Source organism: Manis pentadactyla, chromosome 9, assembly GCF_030020395.1.
Source record: "Manis pentadactyla isolate mManPen7 chromosome 9, mManPen7.hap1, whole genome shotgun sequence".
Classification (NCBI taxonomy): Eukaryota; Metazoa; Chordata; class Mammalia; order Pholidota; family Manidae; genus Manis; species Manis pentadactyla.
This window is the reverse complement of record NC_080027.1, coordinates 115,223,708-115,246,075: the sequence shown is the minus strand read 5'-3', so window position 1 is coordinate 115,246,075 and position 22,368 is coordinate 115,223,708. Positions and strand designations below refer to the sequence as shown.

Below are 22,368 nucleotides of genomic sequence, written 5' to 3'. Positions count from 1 at the left end.
TGTGTGAAAGGCAGAAAATGTATCTTATTCATTGTTTTAAAATCCCTAACCCTAAACACAGGGACGGTGGTGGTGGTGATGATGAGGGTGGTGAGCATGTTGATCACAGCAGCTGTAAAATTCGTTCAGCACTTAGAATGCACCAAGGAATTGGCTACGTCCTTAATGTGCATTAGTTCATTTATTCCTCACAGCAACCTGTGAGGCAGGTACTGTTAAAAACCTTTTTCCATAAATGAGAAAACAAACCCAGAGTGTTTGTTAGGTCACTGCCCAAGGTCACACCTCTAGTAAGGGGCAGAGATGGGATTCAAACCCAGGTCTTTCTGACTCTGGAACCTGTGAACTGTATGTCTTTAACAATATAGTCTGAAGCCTGGTAGATGCTTAATACATTGATGTTGAAAAAAGCTGAGCAGATATAATAGAATATGGGGGGCTGCCTCTCTCCTTACTTCAGACTCCTGTCTGACATGCAAATGTGTTGTTTCTTACAGGTCACATCACTGTGATTATTATTGCAATCATCTTAGCTGTCAAACTAGACTATCAGTTCCTTGAGGACAGGACAATTTATTCTTCATAATAATAATACTTTATATGCTCCGTGCCTTACATACATTTTTTAACCTTATAATAACTTTAAGAGGGATTATCCCCATTTTTCAGATGAGGAAACAGATGCAGAGAGGTGAATAAAGGCTAGAAAGCTAGTGTGGCAGATTCAAAAGCTCTGTCTGCCTCCAAAGCCAGAGCAGTTTCTACTCCAACTCAGAGCCACAGTCTCACCTTCGTGTCCCTAAGGTGGCATGGAATACAACACTGCGGCAAGTAGGAATCATAGAGTCATACCAGATACACACAAAGTAAGAATCACTTTCATTTTTTGACCTTGCTCTGCTGAGAGCCGACTACTTACACTGTTCCGGCCTAGAAATTCATCATGATCCAGGAACTTTGGGTATTCCTATCTTGGCTGCTCTTTACTCATAGCTCTGCCTCCTTGCTAAGCTCATGAAAATCATGAGATTCTTGTCGGTAAGGGGGAGGAGGGAGAAGGCATGTCATAGTTGTGCTCTGGTCTGATCTCATTTGCTTGGACAGGCTACAATCAGCCATGAGGATCCGGGGAACTGGAGGTCAGAGCCTGTCTCTGTGAGAGAGCTAAACACAGACAGAAACCCTCCATCTCCTCTGCCCCATCTCCTCCACACCCCAGGGCTGGCACGGCTTCACTGCTGCCATTTACAGCGTCTGCTGGTGGGGCCCACAGGGTCCCACATTGCATCTGTGGCTATGATGCCCGTGGGGGAGATAGGCCAATTTCTCTAGTAGCCTCAGGACCCAGAGGGGCAACAGCACCCCCCTGGGTCCTATCACTGTCATGTGGCGCCTCCACTCCTGGGTTAGGAAGTCTCACCGGAATCTACTTCGCCTGTGCAGCCTCACCTCCCCACAAGCCTGAGGTAGGGTGTCTGGCACACGGGAGGGGTGTTTCCTCGAACTTAGAATATAAATATGACTACGTTTATTCTCAGCTGGGGGCTTTCTCTTTGGGGTAATGACCAGTCAGTAGCCGCGGGTGTGGGAAAGGGTTACCTTTTCTTGATACTTGGTCACTTTTTATGAAAAAATGCAAGAGCGAACCTAAAAACAAGAAAGACCTGAAAGAAGATTCCTTGGCCAAGATTTCAGGTCTGAAATTACCCAGAGATATGCCTGAAAAAAATATTTTTGTTGAGTTCTGCAAAGACCTCCACGAAATGCATTAAATAACAAATCCAGTTTTAGTCAAACCCTCCCAAGCAACTGATATCATTTGCTCATATGTGCAACTGGCTTTCCACTTGGATGTAAGTGAAAAGACAGGGGCCATATCTTCCCTGTGTTCCCTCCATGAGGTGCAGCCCAGAGTAGGGGCTCAATAGGCATTTGCTGATTGAATATTAAAAGTCACCAGAGACACTCATTTGGCTTGCAGGAATAAAGCATAAAGGAATGATGGAGAAAGACAGAGTAGAGACGCCCTCATGGCCCCTGGAGCCAGGATCTTTGTCCTTAATAAAAAGTAACAGGGCTGTTCTGATAGGCCTCTTGACAGTTATAAGTCAATTTGGGGAATCAATATTTTGACATCTAGACCCAAAGCACGAGTCATCTGAGAACAAGTGAGACTGGCAGTCCATGGTGGGACAGCAGACATGAGGAACTTGGCCTCAGCTATGACAGGAATACAGTTCAGTGGGACTGGGATGAAGTATGACAGGAGAGGGGCAGCTTCAGATGTGAACCTTTCTTCCTAGTCCCACCAAAATCAGTCTTCAGGATGTAGCTCCATTGCATTTGGGCTGAGGGTGACCCTTGCTTCATGTCAGAGTCCCCAGCTTACCTAGTTACATTGAATCCTAGTCCCAGCAATACCACCCCATTTCATTTGGGGCAAGCCTCTCAATTCCCTCTCTATAGAATGGGCACAATTCATACCTGATCTACCTGACTCAGGATTCCCGAGGGGAATCAGATGAGATGATTCATTTATCCTTTCAACAAATATTTATTGAGCAGTTGCTCAATAACATCCTATTGTGAAAAAGACTGTGAGAGACACAAGGATGGAATCAAACTGTTTCTTTGCCTCAGGGACCCAGGCAGTATACAAGGCAAGACAGGTCTCTATTCCAAGGTGAAAATTATTAGTCTAAGAAAGGCCCAGATCCTGTGGGATGGGAGCCCAGAGGAAGGATGGAGGATTCTAGAAGGAGGGGTTAAGAAAGGCTCCAGAATAGAAGCCACTGCTTTTGAGCTGAGTCTGGAGAGTTAAAATGGGAGCAATCTAGAAACAAAATTACTATACAAATATTGGGCACAGGTTATAAATAAAAACTAATTTATCGAATGTTCTGTGTTCTAAAGTAATGTCTGCCTAAATTCTTAGGCAAATTTCAAACAAATAATAGAAACATTTATCAAGTGCTATGAGGTGGTAGATACTATGCTTTACATTTGAGAACTTAAGTCATCTGAGTCAAAACCCTACGAGGCAAGGTCTAGTATTATCCCCCTGTTGCCAATGAGGAAACTGAGGTACCCAGAGGTTGAGCTTCTTGCCCACTGTCACACATACAATAAGTCATAGAACCTAGATTTAAATTAAACCCAGGTGGTCAGAATTCAAATACTGCCTCTCAGACAAAGAAACAAAAATTATAAAGTGATTGCTCAGATAACTCAGTCCCCTCAGGACTGAGATCTGGAGAGAAATACATTTTGGAGCCCAATGAATTCCAGCACAACCTACCTGTGAAATTACATTTCAGATTGAGAAAGGACGGGACTAAAAACCGCCTTGCTCAGAGGGCTAATCTGAAATAATTCTGGAGTAATTTGTGCTGTGGCCAGTAGATGGCAGAAAGTGACAAGAAAAAGACTGGAGACCACAGCAGGCCACCCAGCGGGCTCCCAGTTTGCACCTCAAAATATATTTTGCATACAATATGGTTGGTTTAAAGTAACAAATCCTTCCTCAAAGAGATCTAGCTCCCCAGTAGAAACTGGGTTTCAACCTCTCCAGTCACTGAGTTCTCCTGCATGAGGTGGACCCACATTTCCTCCAGCTCTGGCCAGGCTAGCCCGGGCCTCATCCCCAGCCTCTTTCTCCTGCAGGAAATCTTAGGTCTGTGCAAATGATAACATCTGGAAAGTACTTGGCAGCCAACATGTGAAGAGCTCTACCCCACCGAGTTAAGAAAAAAGCCAGCAGTATAATCCTTCAACAAAGGTGTGTTATGTACCTACTGTGCACCCAGCTCTAGCCTCAACCAAAAGCTTGCTCCAGCCATCTACCTCTGCCCTGTTGCCCCAGCAGCAACACTGTTGCAAAATGAGCTTGGAAAGGGGTTAGTTCTGTGAATACATTCCCTGAATAGCTCCGCCATGAAAATAGAAACCAAAGATACACTAGAAACTTTAAAAGAATTGCAAGAAAATAAAACAAAACCGGCCATACCTGAGAGAATCTGGTTGTCATCTTAGATTACAAAAGACCTAAGTATTAACTAAATCTCAGATGCTATAAAGGAAAATATGTTACCAAATTTAATTACATAATAATTGAATCTTCTGACCTGAGAAAAAACACTTTAAAAATAAGAAAAAACTGTAGAACATTTGACAAAGGACTAAATTCTTAAATACAAATATTCTAAGAACTCTAACAAATCAATGAAATTTATATATCTTATAAATCAACAAATCATGAGATAAATCTTAAGAATCAATGATATGGGCAAAAGACACCAACAGGTGACTCACAGGATTAAAACAAAAAAGAGCCAAGTGCCAATAAAATACTAGAAATTGGCTCAATTTTATTTATAGTTAAATAAATACACATTGAAAAAGCTTATTTTTCACCCTGGGAATGAGAGTCCTGCCTTCTCCTGGGGTATTGAGAAGTGGAAATTCACTAAACCTTTTCAATAACAATATGACATTTAGAAACATGTTTGCATGTCCTTGACTCAGGAATCCCATTCCCTGCTTCCCTTACTTCCCCCCACCCTTAACGTGTCCCAAAGGCCCCTGACGTCCCAAATTGGTGTCCGGCCCTGACAGCTCCTCTGTGCCCCAGGCTCCTTCCTGAACACCTCCCCTGGATGGGTGATAGACACAGCAAACCTCTGTGCAAACTAGGTCTCTTCTTCCCTTCCCCTACTCTCAACCTCCCCCTCCTGCCCCTCCTCCCTCCCACCCCTTCTCAATAAAGGGCCCTACCACTTAGCATTTTCCTCAAGTCCCCAAACCTAGGAGTCATCTTAGATATTCCTTTCTCTCCTTGAACATGCCAGAATCATTTTCATCTCAGATGGGGCCTTTGTGCTTGCTGTTCTAGAATGTTCTCTCCCTCACTGTGCTGTTGGAGCTCAGATGTTCACTAAGTGTTCAGGTCCCTCAGAGAAACTATCCCTGACCACCTTTTCTGAAATAGCCATGCTATCACTCTCCATTCCCTCACTCTCCTTTTTATTCTTAGTATACACCATTATCTGACATATATATAAATATATATATCATGATAGGTATCGGTCTGATTATTATCTGTTTATCCACTAGCATGTAAGCACCATTGAGACAGGATCCCTGTTTGTCTTCAACACAGTATTCCTCATGCCTAGAACGCTTCCTGGTACATAGCAAGCTGTCAAAAATAGGCATGGGAAAAAAATGAATCTAGGATTTTACCCCACAGATGCTCATTGCAGATAACATATACATATATATTTGATTGACTGTGCCTTATTAGAGACTAGTTAAATGAATTATGATAAATAAAAAAGCGCTCAATTTACTCATATAAAAATAAAAGTGGATAAAATTTCCTACCTCGAATGGCTTTTGTGATAATAAAATTAAATAATATTCAATAGTGGTTCCTACACACACTCAATAAATGCTATTTGTTGATAGTCATTGCTTTGAAGCCACTAAAAAAAATTAGTTAAATCAAATGTTCTGCCATGGAAGAGGTACACAATATACTGCTAAATAAAAAATACTAAGGTTACAAAACAATATGAATAATATGATCCTAGAACAAGGCTCAGAAAATATCTGGGAAAACACCCCAAACTGATGATGACAAGCGGCAGCTACCTCTGGTGAATAAATTTCACAGTTAAAGTCTAGAGAAGAGAGAAAGAAGCAAACATTTTATGTCTTTATTTAAATATGCTTCTACGTTGGTTGAATGTTTTGCAAAACATACTACTTTTACAATATATATATGTTCTTAACTTTGAAATATAGTACATGGAAACCAGAGAAGCCAGACACTTCTCAGACTATCAGAGAACTGCCGCTGATGTTAAACTGCAAGAGGGAAATGTGCTGAGTATCCAGGAAGCTGAAGTCAAGCTACCAAGGAATTTTTGCCCCAACCAGGCCTGAGTTTTCATAGATGAAATCTGATACTAGACTAGAAGTTTGGGACAAACATATTCTACTCAAGTCTGCTGAGAAAATTCTAACTGCTAGATTTGAATTTGTAAGCCAGCTCACAGGATGGTAATGAGGATTGAATCAATTAACAAATTTGAAACACAAAGCCTTGTACAATGGGTGTCTGTTAAATACCATCTATGTCAGAAGCTGCTGCACAGAGGAATATTTTTAAAGACTGTGAGAGAATTATTACATTGCATTTGCTCTTTGCTCTCTTTCATTGTACAAATATTTATTGAGCATCTACTATGTGCAAGGCACTGGGCCAGGTACGGGACAGAGGAAGGCCAGATGGGCTTCATCTTGCCTTCAGGGGAATTCCCTTGCTTCATACTCCTGCAGCTGCAGAGCTCCCAGGGTTAGCCAGGACTTCAGGCAGCTGACCAAAGGTATCATGCTGACCTGCAGCACTGTATTTTTTGGTCTACAACTAAATGTATAAAGTGATGGAAACATAATGACCATCTTTAAGTTTGGAAACTTAACCAAAATCACAAGTGCTTTCTTGAGCAATGAAATGGTATGAGAGTAGTCGCTAAAAGCAGTATTTCAGAAGGGTCATGCAGAGGAAATAACACAATTCACAGTAACATCAGTTTTACTGAACCATTCATGACAACAAAGGCTCTGGGAAGAAAAGCCCACACTTGTGGCACAAGGCAGCCCATTCCCTAAGAAGGGCATTCCCTGCAAGTAAAATACAAACTCACAGCACTACACTCAAGTACAAGAGTCAAGGGAGGGCACAACTGGGGGGAAGCAGATTGGGATAAAATTTCAACCAAATCTTGGAGGACTCTCCCTGAAAGAGCTCAGTCCATTCAGATATTGTACGTGTTTGTGACTGTCCACTCACATGGATCCGTTGTGTCAGCCTTCCATCGTTTGATTTCACAAGGACTTCCTTAAAATCACTGCCATTCACCTTTCATACTCCTCCCACGGGGAACAATCCAGGACCATGCCCAGAGTGGATGCTCTCAAAGCCATCTGTAGATGTGAGGTGCAAAACAAGTACACTGGAAGTAGATCTCTATAAGTCCCTTGAACTACAGAAAACATTCCAGAGCTCTTCTCCGTGTTTCCTCCACACTATCTCATGTACAAGCAAGCACTGAACAGGGGACACAGCAACAGCAAGGCCAGCTGAGTTATCAACATTTGTGGAGGCGAACTGAGCAAAACTCAGTTGGAGGCCATTAGGATCCATGATTCTCGGAGGGCTTCTGTAGAAACAGGAAATAGGAAAAAGTTGGTTCTTGGTTACCCTTTTATGATGATTCTTGAGGACTAAGTTAAAGCAATCAGCAAATCTTTATGGGGTGACCTCTCCACCATTAAACTAAACCAGATCTTTCAAAAAGCTGGTTTGTTTTAAATCTTCCTCTTTCTTTTTATGGTCTGAATCTCAGAAATGACCTAATGCCATAGGAAGTTGTCCCCAAAGACATAAGGTAAAAGTTGTAGTCGCTGAAAGTCAATAATAAGAAAATAGACAACTCAACTAAAAGACGTACCCTGATTTGGTATAACCTTCACCAAAGGAGATATACAGATGGCAAATAAGCATATGAAAAGATGTTCCACATCATATGTCATCAGGGAAATGCAAATTAAAACAACAATGAGGTACCATTGCACACTTATTAGCATGGTCAAAATCCAGAACATTAACAACACCTAATTCTGCCAAGGTTGGGAAGCAACAGGAACTCTCATTCATTGATGGTTCATGCAAAATGGTACAGCCACTTTGGAGGTCAGCTTGACAGTTTTCTACAAAACTAATTACACTCTCAGCATATGATCCAGCCACCATGCTCCTTGGTATTTACCCAAAGGAGCTGAAAACTTATGTCCACAGAAAAAAAAATTGCACACAGATGTTTAGAGCTTTATTCATAATTTCCAAAACTTGGAAGCAACCAAAATGTCCTTCAATAGGTGGATAAACTGGTACTCTCCAACAATGGAACATTATTCAGCACTAAAATGAGCTATCAAGCCATGAAAAGACATGCAGGAATCTTAAATGCATATTAGTAAGTGAAAGAAGCCAATTTCAAAAGGCTACATAGTGCATGATTCCAACTCTATGACATTCTGGAAAAGGCAAAACTATGGAGACTGTAAAAAGATGAGCAGTTGTCAGGGGTTACAGGAGGAGGGAAGAATGAATTGATGGAGCACAGAGGATTCCTAGGGCAGTGAAACGGTTCTGAATGATACTGCAGTGGTGGGTACATGTCATTATACATTTGTCCCAGCCCACAGAACAGTTAACACCCAGAGCAAACCCTAATATAAACTATGGACTTTGGGAGATACGCTGGGTCAAACAAGTTCATCAGTCGTAACAAAGGTACTACTCTGTTTGGGGGATGTTGATAATGGGGAAGACTATGAATGTGTGGGGGCCTAAGGCATATGGGATATCTTTACATCTTCATTCAATTTTGCTGTGAATCTAAAACTGCTCTAAGGAAATAAAATCTTTTTTTAAAAAAGTTTGTGGTTGGTGAAGGTAACCTAAGGAGAAGAGAATGGGAGGCATGTCCTTGGCTGTCTCTTTAAATATTAAAGAATACTTTTCAAAACAGAGCCTGCTGTTCATTTGCAGAAAAGTATGCCTCGCTCCCAAAATGCTTCAAAAATACTTCTGTTCAGTTCCTTCCAGATGTATTATCTATTACTAATTCTAAAAGCAAGTGAAGAGTTTTAGGGGTGAGAATGATATTTGCCATTCAATTTTAAAGAAGTTATTTGAATATTCTTCTCCATAACCATTTCAAACTTGAATCTTGAGCTAAAAGATAAACTACCCCTCAAAAGCATTCCAAAGGATTTCCATTTGAATTCAGCAATGTCTGCACTTAACCCTCATTCCTTTGGATTTTCCTGACAGGTTTGTACATCTTTTCCGGCCTTACACTTGGCTGCAGTCTCCCCCAGCCAGCAGTGTGTGCCTTAGCAGGCAGTTCTTCCTAAGGGCAGGGCAGGGCAGGGCACGCAGGAAAAGCTTCCATCAACTCAGCAGGAAACTGGTTCACTCATGTCCTGCCTCCTTCCTTGACAGCATGGAAAATCCAGCATAGATGTGGAAAGAGATAGAGAACGATGAGTTAGTGGAGGAATACTCCAATGGAAATTGGAGAAGATTCATATTAATAGGTAGTCAGCCTGAAATCTGGCTTGGCTGAACCCTCAGAAGGAACAAAGGATCCCCAACAAAGCAAATCACTCAATACTGTGATCATCTTGTGCCTTTGCTGAGAAATGTGAGAAACATGGTCATAAATATAAATCCTAAGACTTAAACTTTGCAAGAAACATCTCAGTTGTGTTCAGTTAAGTAACAATAGTTAAGCACCCCTTTAGCAAATTTCCAGTGCTATTGATAAAGTGCTGGCAACATAAAGATGAATTTTTTAAAAATTGTTTTGCCCTACTGGAACTAAGACTCTTCATTCCACCGTTCTGAGAAACATTGTTTCCCAGAGGGGATCATCATAGACACAATATAGAAAACTTCCCACAGTTAAAGGACATGAATTTTCCAGCTGGAGAGTCCACAGTATACTTAGGACAGTGGAAGAAAATAAACCAACATGCAACATGGGGCACATCCTGGTAAAATCTCAAAATATTGGGGACTAAAAGAAGAGAAAAATTAAGTATCGTGATATTTAATAATGTACTTACTTATTACATTAGGATCAGGAGTCAATTTAACATTAGAGGGCAATGGTATAATGTTCAAAATCATGATGGAAAAACATTTCCAGCCCAGAATCTCTGCCCAGAAAAACTATCAAACAGATACCAGGGTAGAATAAAGACACATTTAGATATTCAAGGAAGGTCTCAAAATTTTCCTTCCATGTACCTTGTCTCAGGAAGTCAGATCAAGGAAGAGAAAGGCATAGGATCCACGAGGAAGGGAATTCTAACTCAAGAGAGATAGAAAGGGAACCCCTAAGATGTTGGTGAAAAAAAAATTTTAGGAAGACAGCTGTATGTCAGCCCAGAGTGGAACAGGTTAGACAGTCCTTAAAAAGCTGTCTCCTGGACGAAGTGGACAGAATTGCTGGTGTGCTTGAAGGAGATTTAGATAACTGGGGAGGCAGTGGGAGATAAATTAGTGATGAGTAATACATAGAACGAAGCAAACCAAAACATGAGATAATTATGAACTCCAGGACAACAGGTGCACAAGAAATACAACCATGATATACTACATAGCTCACATGTGAATAGCATTCATACAGTTAAAATAATGTAAATACTGGGTATGGATAGAACCAAAAGTACGATTTAACTGTACTGGGAGATGCAGGTACGTGGGTAGGAGGCCACATGTATTTGGTGGAGGTGGACAGTCTTCCATGGTGAGAAATTATTGGATAATACCTAAAACTTAAAAATTAAGTAGAGGAAAATAAGGAAGAGTCGAACAAGTTGGAGTGTTTGATGCCATAGAAGGTAAATGGAGACAGAGGTGGGAAGGCATGGGTGAGTTTTATAACAAGCTTTGCAGAACCATTTGATGTTTCAACTATGTGCATGTACATCCTTGATTGACTTTTTTTTTTTTAATTAAGGGCACATTATTTTCTAGAGAAATTTCTATCTTTCATGGCCTGGAAGCACTCTTGTGACCTCAGTTAACATTTTTAAACCACAATTTCCTCAACCTTAAAATGAAGATAATGGGAATAATAGTATCTATCTAACCTGGTATTATAAAGATAAAATAACAGTCTATGAAAAGCACATAAAAAGCATTCAGTAAATGGTAGATTATCACTGATAGGAAAAAAGTAAATAAGAAGAGGAGATCTGGATAATAGATATAGATAAAGTTTAGCTTTGAATTTGTCTGTGTGACTCTCTGGAGCCTGCATCCCTTCATAATTCAGCACCTAGTATCTTGTCTGGTGCAGAGGAGGGGCTCAGTGAATATTTGTAGAATGAATGAATGAATGGATAGATGCATAAATACATATACCACTTATCCCCACACCTCTCTGAATATTCTAACATATCTCTGGGTATTCACAGGGAAAAGGAATCCAATGAACTCTATACTCATGGACTTAGTACCTGGGGCAGAGTTTGTTATTTGCCAACAAATACTGGGTTTTCATTCCTTAGTATTTGAATTGCAAGTTTTAGGCAGGCATATGGCTGCCCACGTGAAAACTACATTTCTTTTCTGCTGGTACTTCTCACTTTCTGCTATCAGGACTTCCTCCAACTCTCCTTCTCTAGCTATTTAGTGTCCTTTTCCGGGGCTCTGCCTCCACCAACACACACATAGGCAAACTCATCCTGCCACTGAGTGAGCCCCATTTTGGCATGCCACCTCTGGCTGTCAGAGCCAGTTGTGACAGAGACAATATACTGGGAAGATGAGCAGTTCCAGGAGAAGTGGACATCTGACTGGTGTCATTAGGAACGTCCGGACTGAGCCAAGTGTTGATGCCTATTTCAACAGATGTTAGAAAAATGTCTTTGGGAAGTTTATGGCTAAATATAGTAATCCAGGTGGCTTTTACCCAAAGTAGAACTAAATGATCTAATTCCTTGATTCTTTTTCTAGTTTATTTATCTACTGAAAAATCTCTATTCCTAAACAGTATTTTTAAAGTAGGCTGTTTTGCAAGGAAGGTTTTAAGGATTTATCTTTGCACATTGAAAATAGTAGGATTCAAATCTGTGGGCCATCTCACCTACCTATTAACTGATGCCTCCAGTATTTTTCAATATATCCATGATGGTAGAGGTAATAAAACTGATAAAAATGACAAAATGGTTAGTATCCCCACGGGAAAGTGAAAAATAAAAGACCATCTTAAGTAGGAAAATCTCTTTAGATAAAGCTTTTCCACAACTCACTGAAACACAGATACCGTAAGAAGGGACTCTTGGTATCATTAACTAGATACCACTTTCAAAGAACTGATTCTATTTAAAACAAAAAACATTCTTCTTCACTATATTTTCTTGCTAGAGCTGCCATAACAAAGTACCACAGACTGGGTGGCTTAAAAAACAGAAATGTATTTTCTTATAGTTCTGGAGTCGGAAGTCCAAGGTGAAGGTGTTGGCAAGGCTGCTACTCCTGGGGCCTCTCCCCTCAGCTTACAAATAGCCACCTTCTTGCTGTGTCCTCCCATGGTCTTCCCTATGCACGCTGACATCCCTGGGGTCACTTTGAGGGCACTGGGGTCACAATTTCCTCTTCTTATAAGGCCACTAATCACACCGGAATTAGGGCCCGCCCTAATGGCCTACTTGAACTTCACTTACTTCTTTAACAGCTCCAAATAGAGTTACATACCTGGGGATTAGGACTTCAACATACAAATTTGGGAGGGGACACAATTCTGTGCAAACACATACTTTTCCCCACTTAATAAATAACTTGGATACATCAAGAAATGGAGAAGGAAGAAAGTGATTTCATTGCCAGGAAACAGGGAGGAAGCCTTGAGCATGAGACTGTGATGCATGGCAAGAAATGGCTTCCCTGGAGCATCGAGTGCCTGAAGAGCAGGACATCTTACGAGAGAGGGGTTGTCTGTAACCAGGTCCAGGAGGCAAGGAATTGGAACATAAGGTTTTAGACCAGAAGTGGCAAACTCAAAAGTTTATGAGGCACAGGGAGGTAATGTAAATGGATCAAAATAAAAAGCAATGTAGTCAGATACGGAGGCGTTTGGAATACGGTGGAGACAGTGGCAGGATGCACTTCACCTGGGAAGGAGCTACTCAGCGGCAAGCGGGCCGAATCGCATCCATTACTACAGATCTTGACATTCTTCCAAAAACACCAAAAATCTAGATTATTATGGAACCCTCCAGATCTTTAAATGGCTGTTTAAAGTTTTTTTTAAATATTCAAGTCAATCAAAAGTCATTTACTGACTAAATTTGGACCACAGATCATGAGTTTTAATATAGCTCTAGATGTTTCTGAGATAGAAAGTAACATGAGGGGAGGAAACAAATATTCACACTGCATATACCCAGCACTGTTTTTAGGTACTGAACATAATTTATTTGAACTAAGTCTCACAACCGTGAGAATGAGGCATCATGGTCCCTTTTTCTAATGGATGAGAAAACAGGCTCAGGCATAGTCCGGAGCACCCCCAACATTACTTGGCAGGTCAATGGCAGGACCAGATCAAACCCAGGGTGTACTGGCTATAAGGCCCAAGCATTGCCACACCACCACTCTGTCTCCTATACTAGCTGTTCTCAACCTTGGCAGGCACATGAAATCACTTGGGGAGCTTTTAAAACTCTCCATGGCCAGGGCACACCCAGACCAGCTCAATCAGAATCTTTGGGGGTGGTACCCAAGCATCAGTAGTTTTTAGACACCCCAGCTCCCCATCTGGTGATTCTAGGGGAACCAAGAACCATGATACAAGAACAGCACTGGCATCACATGGGAGCTTGTTAGAAATGCAGATTCCAGGGCACCACCCCAGAACTGCTACATGAGAATCTGTATTTAACAAGGTTTCCATGGAATTTGAATGCACATAAAAATTGGGGAAGCATTGGTCTAGGAAGGAAGTCATCAAGGCCTAAACTAGGCTTCACAAGTCTGGCTTCCTCTTCAAAAGTTTGCCTTTATTAATTATCCAAATTTTGAGGACGGAAGAGGGAGAGGCCTGGAGGGGGGGAGAAGAGGCAAGAGAGAGAAGGACTGTCTGGTGCCAAGACGGTGAGAATATATCCTTGGATCTGAATGTTATGCTTTCACTTCTAGTGATCCCTTGGGTGCCTCATTTCATTTGCTTTTGCATTTTCCCCTGATTATCAGAAGATAGTGGGCCCTCCTTTTATGAAAGAAAAGTTATTCATGAACTTGTTGAAATGATAAGGCAGACTTTGCTCAGGGGAACCACTGGGATTAATATGGGGACTACTGAACTATGAAGAGAGAAAGCTCAACTCTGAAGGCAACAAGGAAAAGTTAAGATTTTATAGCAGGAGGTGGGCAGAATGGAAGGAAAATTGCTAAGAGGAAATATCAGGGATAAGAGGGATTCCAGCTAAGTCAACCCAACCTGATTCTTGCTGAACCAGACATTACTTGGGAGATGTTGGGGAATGAGGAATGTGGTCAGATATTGAGAATGGATAAACTGACTTGACAGGATACTTGCTAAAATTGAGCAATGCAAAGACAGACGTGGACGTCCAAAAGTTGAGGCCTACTTGGGGAGAGAATTTAGAGGACACTGACTCAAGCTTGGTCAAGGAGAGACTATCATTTCTCAGCTTCAGATTCTGTCTTGCGATTATGGAAGCAGAGGAATTATCATCAGTCAAGGCTCACCCAGAAGTGCACCCAATTTCCTGCAAATAACTGGAGTTCCACATTCACCAAACCTTCTCTTTGGGCCAGACACAACATCACCTGGGAGGCAAGAGAAAGGAAGAAGGGATAGTGGTCCGGCCAGAGCAGGCAGCGTGGCCCAACTCATCCACCCTGCCGTTTCCCATGCTGGTTGGGAGTAAACGAAATCTGGAGAAAAATCCAATTCTGTGGTTATCTTCTCAGTTAGGCCTCTCCCACAGGGCCCAGCACCTGTTTCTTCCTCCTCTCTGGCTCACTTGCTTGCAGAGACCTGGTTCTAGGGAGGCGCTAGCACCGTGTGTTTTACTACCTCTTTAATTCTGCCTTAGTATCCTCCATTCCTACAACCAAAGTATTTGATTGCTGCTTCCATTGTGTTGTCAGGTTTTGCTCTGGTGCCTAAATTAATACTAATGAGAAGCCCTCTCAGCTCTTTGCTTACTTTTCTCTCGGCTCAGTTTCTCGCAGCTGAGGTTCCTCCAGCCAAGCTGTGTGCTCACCTCTCAGCCCTTCTTGGATCCATTTTAAAAACAGCCTGAACATCTTAAACACCTTACCCATCTTGCCACTCCAGAGATGGGTAATTCAGAGGGGGATAGGAAAGGAAATTGTACCGAAATCTGTCTGGATTAGCCATCAGCCCTTCGTTGTGTGGGCTGAGTGAGTCTGCCTGTGTTTCTTATTACTGATTCTCCTAGGGGTCAACCTCTCTCATTTGAGGAGCTCATGAAAGTCTCTCCTGAACCTGATGCTTTTCTTTCCTGCCTAGTAATACCTGAAATTTCAGCTCTTGAGGAGTCATTCTTGCAAGGGGTTTTTTGGATTTAAACCAAAAGAATGAGCACAAGGAGCTTTGGAGGTGTTTGCAGATGGAAGCAGTGATTCATGTTCACCTGGACTTGGGGACTCTGTTGACAAACAGCGGAGAGCAAGATGGAGCCAGGAGCTTTGAAGTCCTGAGGCAGCTGGAAGAATGTGGGCATGGGAAACACCTGCTACTTAACAACTTTGCCTGGAGGCAGGTGAGAATTTAAGGGAAAAAGAGTGTTAGCCACTCCTACCTCCCTCCCCAAAATCACTTCTCATTGTTTCTTTCCCTGCTGAAGTAGCCAATATTCAACAGATACTTACTAAGGGCTTAAAGTCCTGGCCAGAGTACATAGAGAAATGAGTGGAACAGAAAGGCGAAAGTAAAAGTCAGTGGGTCACCAATCTTAAACACTCTCTGGGTTCAGAGATACAAGCCACCATGGAACATGCACATAAAGATCTTCCCTTTAAACTTAGTTTAAAGTAGGTAACTTAACACGTCTGCACCCCCAGCCCTTAGTCACATTCCTGCGATCGTATAGTGATGACTATCCCTGCTTGTCATGAGGGAGGCCATGTTGCATTCCCCAATGGGGAGCCAGGTCTCTGAATATTTAGAATTAACTTAACCAGTCTACACCCTCAGCCCTTAGTCACCTTCCTGAAGAATCCTTAAAAGGGGGAACCCTCAACCTTTTGGGGCACTCCTCTCTCTGAGGTTGCCCGCACTTTCTAAGTGCGTAACCTTTTAATCTTAAACTTTCTCTCTCCAACCTCTCAGGGTGCCTCTCCTTGCTGAGGTGGCTATACTTTTTCTCTCTTTAAGTAACTTTAAATAAAACTTTTACTCTGCTTCACTACTGTGTCTCTGCCCTTCAGTTCTTTGTTGCAGTGAGGACAAGGACTGAGGAAAATACACAGTGCTCCCCAACAGGAAGAGACACAGACAAGGGATGGGGAGCGGAGGGCAAACAAAGAAATATATACAGACACAAAGAAATACACACACATATTATATACATATATGCATGTATACTCACATATCTACTCACATATTTGTAATATAAATTATATATATATACTATGTGTCCCCATATGTATCTTTCATACCTTAGATTCTAAGCTTACACACACACATACATAGAAACAAGTCAAATTATTAAGCTCTCCATCATTACTGATCAAACAGGGTGGGCAGCTAGAGGAGCTGCCCACCACCCAAAGTCTCATCTTAGATTTCCTGAGCAGCCTCAACTCGGCAAAACTGTCTCCTGGGCTTCTTTTTATTATTGATTCTCCTCTATCTCTACCATTTCTCCTTCTAATGCTCCTCTGAGTCACATGTTATCTCAGCTGCATGTTAATCCAGGATCTGTTCTTCAAATCTTTTATCTTTTCCCTCATGATTATCTTTCCTTTGTGTTTCTGTTTGTTTATTTTGGTTCATGGGCTTTTATTTTTTGCTTTATGATTTTTTCTTCCGCTAGGTCTTCCACATTGTTCATCTGAATCCCAACAGTGCTCATCCTCTCCTTCAAAGTGTCTACTGAGCATTTTAGTAGAGAAATCACAGCTTTTAGTTGGAAAGTCTGTTTCAAGCTAATCTTGAATCCCTTCAAGTGGTCATATATTCTTAATTAAAATCAGCAAACACCTCCTAGGCTGCTCTACTTCATTCACGTTGTTCTGTTTGGTCTTTGCCTGTTTGCCTGGAGCATGCCCTTATGTGTGCTGTGTCTCTGCTCTTTGGGGCCTCTCCTGCTTGCTGGAATTCCCATGGAGCCTGAGGCCCTAATTGCTCTGAGCCACCTGCCAATCTCACAGCTGCTTGGGTCAGGACTGACAACTAGGTTTAGAATTGAGATTCACTGGGAAGTGGGATATAGTCAGGTGGCCATCAAGCCTGAATCCTTTAGAAAAGCTAACTGAGTATTGGATTATTCTACTGTTTTTTCAAGAATCCCATACTTGGAGTCAGTGGTCTGGATTTGAGGGTAGTGTTTTGTTTCATCATCTGATTGATCTTGAGGATGTCCTTTAATATTCGGGGACCCCCTTTCCTCTTGTGTAAATGCATGCTTAGCCATACTGTTCCACTTGTCTCCCAGGTTTTTATGAGGATCAAGCAAAACCGTAACTCTTACTTGTAAACACTGATGTGTTTTTGTGATATCTGTGATTCCCATTCCAGTTCTCTTTCTTTGACTAAAATGGAGGAGGAATGCACTTAAAAAAATTATGAAATTCGTACTGCTGCTAGAACCCTACAGAGGAATGCCTACAGACAGAACAATCATAATGTGTTATACAGAAACTACTAGTTTATCTGTTCAGCGCAAACTGTAGACAGGAGAATGCAGAAGAAAGGAAGACTCCCAAAGCACAGCAGTGCCTGCTTGCAACCTACCTATAAAGAGAGAGGAGAGAATGGGGATGAAGCCTAGCAGTTTGGAATCAGAAGGATGACCTCAGTTACCATTTATGTGATCTTCGGCAAGCTATTTTCTCTCTCTGAACCTATTTTTTCACCTGTAAAATGGGCAAATAATACATGATCTTTGCCATGAAAGTTTTATGCAGAAAAAGTGAAATTCCTGACATAAGTTTTCAATAAATGGGGTTAAATCATGTATATATTCCCCTCAGACTACTCACACTGCATTTGTTTTACTTTACAGACTGATCTTTTTTCAGTTTTTTAAATTTACACCCTCTGTCCATTACTTGCGATTTAAGGGGGTGGGAAAAAAACCTTTCTTGTATTATAAAATGGAAGCCCTTTTGTGATGGGCTTGAATGATGAGTTTTCCTCTGGCAAGGATAAAAATAAAGTGAAATTAACATTGCCATCAGCTGAACTTAGGCCCTGGAGAGCTGGCAACTGTTCCTACATCATCATGGGATGCGCTGGTGAGCAGGGGAGTGGAGTTCCTGGGGCAGCACTGTATATCTAATTATAGAACCTTTGATTCCCTGGACTATTTTGGCAGGGGTGGCCCCCAGTGCAGATTTACCCAGACAAATAAAGCTTCTACGTCTTAACACTTGGCTTGACAGTCAACAAGGCTCACTGGACACCTGTCCAGTGCTAAGCACCCAGCATTAGGGGGTATCAAAAGAAATTAAAGAGGTGGTCCCTGCCCTTGAGGAGCTTATGATCTGCACGATAAAGTTGCTTCTACATTCTCGCCTTCAGAAATATACATGTTTATTCACGTAAGTTGGATTTTGCAGACCTTTATTTTTAAAACCTTTAATGTTATATTATTCAGCCCCCTGTGTTTCAAAGTTTAGGTGACTAAACCTGCCTAGTTTGGTGACTTGTTCATGCAAAAATTATATTATTTAAGGGACTAGAATAACTAAATGATCATTTCCAAGTATACATCTAAGGGGTTCTTAAAAGTCAGATTAACTTCCTTTGAGTGCTTCAGGCATGCTGAATGGGGAGGTGTGACCCAGTTTTTATCACATATTTTTCTTCCTTTATACCAACACACAGGTACAGAAGAAAATTGGCTTAAATGAAAAAAGGGAAGCCTCCCAGGGAAAGGGATGAAGGGGACGGTGTGTGAGCTGGCAGTCAGCCCCGGGGGTGTGTGTGTGTGTGCAGACCACTGGGGTCCCAGTCAGCAGCAGCCTGGCAGCCCTGCCTTTCCCGTCTCCTGGAGGAGCCTCTTGCTCCATTGTAGACCCTACGAAGGACCTTCCCTGAAAGACCAGAGGGATGGCGAGCTTCCTGAAGTAGGGTCTATCTTAGGAAATTTTCTGGCCCAGGAATTAGAAAAAGATAACAATTTCTTGCAGAAACTCATCCAAATCCTTCAAAAGGTTTTGTTTCACTTAATCCAAATGCCCATACCAATATCAATTAGTCCTCAGAGCTCTCTGCACCATCCGTCACTCAGGCTATGGTTATACACCCAACAGGATGAGGGGTCCCTGCAGGTGGGCAAATGTGGGTCCCCATCCCCATTTCCACATTGATTGGTTCTGTGCATTTAGACACATGACTGAGTCACTCCAAGCCAAGGTCTCCTTGTCTGTAAAGTTGGCATCACCTTTCCTCCTCAGGGCCCATGGCCAGTGTGGGAGGAAAGGGCCTGGCAGGAGGAGACAGTCGGGAATGGCAGCTCTTTGCTGTTCAGCTCTGGGACTGGTTTCCCGAGGTGATGGGTTGTGACCTCCCTTTCCAGTGGCAGCTTCAATTTGGGCTCCTAGATAGAAGCTTCAGGAAACCTCTGAAAACAAGGGCCACAGAAGCCACTTGAGTTCAGCCTCGTACTCTGAATCAGAGCCCTGGACAGGACTGAACAATTACCCGGAATACCCGGATATAGACACTTGGTCACGTGCTATAGACTGAATGTTTGTTTCCCCACAAAGTCATATGTTGAAACCTAACCCCCATTGTGATAGTATTAGGAGGTGAGGCTTTGAGAGGAGCTTAGATCATGAGGGCAGAGCCCACGTGATGGGATTAGTGCCCTTCTAAAAGAGGCCCCAAAGAGCTCCCTTACCTCGCCGGCCAATTGAGGAAACAGTGAGAAGGTGGCCATTTATGAACCAAGAAGAGGGCTTTTACCAGACCTTAAGTCTGCTGGAGCCCCTGATCTTGTACTTCCAGCTTCTAGAGCTGGGTGAAAAAAATATTTGTTGTTTAAGGCACTCAGTCCAAGGCACTTTTGTTATAGGAGCCCAAGTAGGCTAATCAGTTTTGGGGATAATACTAGTGAGTTTACATCAGGAGGTTATTCCAGGACTTAAAGGAGTTAACTTACACAATGTTTGGAACAGTGCTGGAGCTGGGTGAGCACTAGGCAAGTGTTTGCTCCTTAGAACCACGTCTGCAGGCTCAGGAAGGGAGCTGGCGGCAGAGTCACCACTAGACACACCTCCCCTGACTCCTCACGTAGGGCGCTTCCCAGAACCCATGGCTTGACTTCCCTAAATTCCATATTGCAAGTTCTTTCTCTTAACTTGGAAAGGCATTAGACCTATATTTACTGTTTCATGTAGCAGGGTAAAATTACAGGTATAAATTTTCTATTAGCCACAAAGCTATGGTATAATATCAGCCTAGTTTAATCTGACTTAGGATTTAATTCAATTAATATATAATTTTTTCAGGACAGAGTCTTTACAATATTTAGATAGTAACAAGAATCTAAGCAGTATACTGACTGTAGAACATTGAGTGTTGGAATAAGCCTGAGTTGTCTTTCAGTGATTTTCAGTTTAACAACAATTCCTAATTTTTACTCCTTTTATGCCTAGCTCGTTGGAAGAGGTATTGGATCACCTCACCCCTCAAAGGCAATTCAATAATTCCTACTTAAAATCCTTCAGCTGCTCCCCAGTGTTTTCCGGTTAAAATCCAAACTCTTTAGTTGGGCACCAACTAGGAAGGAAGACATGATCTGGCCAAAGCCTGCCTCTCCAGCTTCTCCACTTCCACACACCATAACCACCCAAGGCTCCTGCCGTCCTTTATTTACTATTCGTAGGTCCCAAGACACACAAGCCTTGTCAAGTCTCCATACCTTTGCACGTGCTATTTCCTCTGCCAGGCACGGTCTTTGTCCTCATTCTGATTAATGAATGCAGGCATCAAAATTCAGATCAGGTACCACCTCCTTCAGGGAGCACTCCCTTACCACCCCTGTCGGTCCTCCCCTCTCAGTGCACTCTGGGCCCATATTCATCTCAATGCTCAGTAACACAGCATCACGGTCTGTGCTTGGCTGACTCCTATTCCACACCGAGAGCAGGTTCAATACCCAGCAGACACCAGCGCGAAGTAAAAACTCTGTAACTACATGACAGATAAACCAAGTTCCAGAACTTATGTGACCGTGAGCAATTCACACGACCTCTCCAGGCCTCAGCTTCCTCACTTCAAACACGAGGAGTGAGGCTACAACACCCCTAAGAATCCTTTTAGGGCGAACATTTTCTGACAAGTAATGGCGGTTTTCTTATTTATAAAAGGTGATAATAGTTTTTCCCAACTCAGGTATTGATAAAATGAAACTATGAATTTGAAAGTACTTTCAAGTGAAATTTTTTAAGTGCCATCTCACTTCACATTATTTTTATGTAATTGTAAAAATGAAAACTATCAATTATATTTGGTAGTACCTAGCACATATTGGTAGAGACTATGTATTGATGAGGTGTCCTTTGAGAGTTAGAAATATTTTGTCATTTAATTCTAACCATGGCAAGAAGCAGAGATTGTCATTAATTTTTCAGCGAAGGCAATTAAGCGAGTCATCCCCATAACTCAAGAAGTGCTTTGCTGAGATTTGATTCCGATGTTCATGCTCCTTGCACTGCTTTCATTTTAAGTAAGCTTTTAAAAAAAGTATCACATATTTTCCAATAACACACTGTACAATAGACACTATATATATTTTGGTCTCTGCCCCCTGGGTCCTGGTACAGAACTAAAACTTTTGCAGTTCCCTAAGCAATAAGAGCCCTAGGAGCATCTTTTGTTCTAATCTCTGATTTCTGACCCAGAGTTCCTAAATCCCATGGATTCCCCAGGTGACAGCAATGCCTTTAGTTGTAAGGAAGTGACCTTGGTGTTTCTGGATGGGGGCTGATTGCCGAAAAGACCAAGCCATGATTAGAAGCTTGGAATTTTCAGCCCAGCTCCCCCATTCTCCAGAAAGGGGCGAGGGGCTGGAAACGGAGTTAATGATAATTAAACCTCCATAAAAATCCCAACAGTAGGGGGTCCAGAGAAGCCTCAGGTCAGTAAACACATGGAAGTGCTGGGAGACTGGGGCTCCTGGAGAGGGCTGGGGCTCCTGGCCTCCTCCCACATGCCTTGCCCTCCGCCTTTCCTCCCTCCGGATGTTCATCTGCACCCTTTATCACACTGTTTTACAATAAACTAGTAAATGTGAGTGAGTGTTTCCTTGAGTTTTGGGAGCCATTCTAGCAAATTACTGAATCCAAGAAGGGGGTTGAAGGAACCCTGACTTTCAGCGGGTCAGTCAGCAGTACAGGTGACAGCCTGGACTTGTAACTGGTATCTGAATGGGGGGGACATTCTTGTGGGACTGAGTCTTTAACCTGTAGGATCTGACACCATCTCCAGGGAGTGTCAGAATTGAGTCAAACTGTAGGACATCCATCTGTAGGTGTCACAGAATTACACATGATGT

At 42.2% G+C, this 22,368-nt stretch overlaps 1 long non-coding RNA gene across 2 annotated transcripts in view; it reads right to left on the bottom strand.

The window, feature by feature from the left end:
- Positions 1-5,705: 5,705 nt before the first annotated feature.
- LOC118926051 (uncharacterized) overlaps positions 5,706-22,368 on the bottom strand; it is a 56,912-nt gene continuing 40,249 nt past the window's right edge. For both annotated transcript variants that reach the window (XR_008999390.1, XR_008999391.1), the window contains one exon: positions 5,706-7,226. This is a non-coding gene — a long non-coding RNA (uncharacterized LOC118926051). The remainder of the gene's footprint in view (positions 7,227-22,368) is intronic.